Genomic DNA, 2,560 nt, shown 5'->3' on the forward strand with positions numbered 1-2,560 from the left:
CGCTCACGAATAAACAGTGGCGACCCGATCGGGTTTCACTTTATATACAGCGATCAGCTTCGTAAACCATGACGTCACACGCGTCGAGACGACGATCTCGGCAGCAGTCGCGGCGGTCGCGGCCCCCGCCGTTTGCGCAGCCCGCGTTGTTGTTGTTTACCAAAAAGACGAAATTCTTTCGCTCGCGATCGCGTTTTTTTTTTGTTCGCCGCGGCTTGTTTCTTTTTTTTGTGCCACACGATGATCCGCAAACGGTCAACAAACAAAAGCGATGCGATCCGATTCTCGTGGGGCATGATGCTGGAGTTTTTTTTTCTTCTCTTCTTTCTATGTTTGCGATGCTCCTGTGCAACGCGCGATCTCTGTTTATGCTGAGCGGCCGGCATCGACGGTGACAATATTTTTTTTCCGTTCTCTGCTTTGATATGCTCTTTGATCGTTGTGTGGGAAAATCCGGGATATGGTTTTTGCGCTGACACGCGCTTGTCTAGGGCGGATTGCACATTGTGGCGTACACGAGTGGGCAACATAAAATGGAATTTATCAATGTACTGTGCATAGTACGAGAATTTCCTGAAAAGAAATGAAATGTGCGCACGAGCGAGCCATGCAGTATTTGGAGGATTTGTAGGTACTTTCGTATTAGCGTCACCGGATAGCAACTTTATTGTACACACTGGCACTCAGATATCTTTTGTATTGTTGCTGCCGTCGGAAGTGGCGACCTTTCGCAAGCAAACCTGTGTTCCATCGATTGCCCGGTTTGTTTGAAACACAGTAGAAGATCCTTTAGTTAGGTCCGACCGAGAGTTAGCGAGCGCCGGACGGCATACATTTGCCCGGTAAATTTTTGTACTGAAATATAAATGATATATTTCAAAGCAAAACTTAACCGGGCAAACTCGCTAACGCTCGGTCGGACCTAACTAAACGATCGTCTCCTATGTTTCAAACTAACCGGGCAATCGATGGAACACAGGTTTGTTCGCGAAAGGCCGCCGCTTCCGACGGCGGGTCGGCGGTCACCATGCAGATCTCTTTTCCCTTCTTTTGAAAGTCTAAAACAAGCTTTCGAAACATTCTATTTAGATAAAATTATAGTGTCATATGAGAGTTAAAAGGTTTGCTATCTGTTTTCAGAATAATGGTTTTTATTTCTCTAAAAATGGCGAATGTATGTGCTAATGTATGAAAATTGACTCAAACTCATAATCGTACGCTGGTTGAAATCTCTACTCGATTTCGAAGGCGTTGGCCAATTTCCTAATTCCATCATTATTATGGTATCCCTTGTTCATTGCAACTATCTTTAGCTGTCTTTAGCCTTATCTACGAGTTTTTTTTTGTGTATTCGGAAGGTATATTTATCAATTTTTTCATAAGGTGGGTTTTAAAATCGTTATTTTTAGAAAATTTAATGGTTTCAAAATTTCCTACACAGATAACTTCCTTAGTTTTTTTTACTGGGATTGGTTTCGGAAAATTGTGGAGGAACATCAATAACTTTTGAGTAATTGTAATGTAACCATGGTCGAACTTCATGTCTTGAGCTCTGGGTCATTGTCTTGACAAAACTCGAATCCTCAATCCTATCCCATTTTGATGACACTTTGCTTCATATTTTCCTTCAGGATGATCGAGTAAACATTCTGACCCAATACACCATCGATGAAAACCAAATTTCTCATACATGCACCCTCATATCATTCCTCCACCACCACCATGTTTAAACATTGCTTTTAGATTTTTTTTACATTTAATGCATCGTTAGCTTCCTCCATACGAAACGAAAACTATCGGAATCAAAAATATCAAATTAGGACCCATCTATGGAAATAACATCTTACCAGTAAGACATTCATGTGTTTCATGCTGGAATAATCAAATTGGAGTTACTGATCTTTTTTGCTGAGAAACGGTTTGTCCCTCTGTGCTCGGGCATTCAAGCTGCCCTTCCTAGGCACATTACAAACTTTTTGTTTGCTCAATTTGGTTTTTATCGATGGTGTACTAGATCAGAATGTTTACTTGAACATCCTAAAGGTGTAGTATGTAGCAAAGTAAGAACAAAATGAGATGGAATCGAGAATTCAAGTTTTGCCAAGACAATGACCCAGTACTAAAGACATATGAAGGTCGTACATGGTTACATTACATTTACTCAAAAGTTATTGATATTCCTCCACAATCTTCCGACATCAATCCCAGTAAAAAAAACTAAGGAAATTATCTGTGTAGGAAATTTATTCATTTATTAGGCTCATAAGCATTTTAGCTGTAACAGAGCCGGGTTTTAATCGTGTACATGTACATATGTTTATGTTTCTAAAAATTGTAAATTACACAGTAGTAACAGCCATTTAGGCGCTAGGTTTTCTGGTCCATAACATTATGGTATATTACACAGTAGTAGCCATTTATGCCTAAGGGTATTCTTTCTGTTCAGAGCAGTTGTATTGATGCATCGATCTTTGTTCCACCGTGGATAGATCTCCATCGCTGATGAAGGTTGCGTGGACGTAGTTATTCTATAACAACACAAAGATGGTCAATTGAGGGC

This window comes from Toxorhynchites rutilus, chromosome 2 (assembly GCF_029784135.1).
Source record: "Toxorhynchites rutilus septentrionalis strain SRP chromosome 2, ASM2978413v1, whole genome shotgun sequence".
Taxonomy (NCBI): Eukaryota; Metazoa; Arthropoda; class Insecta; order Diptera; family Culicidae; genus Toxorhynchites; species Toxorhynchites rutilus.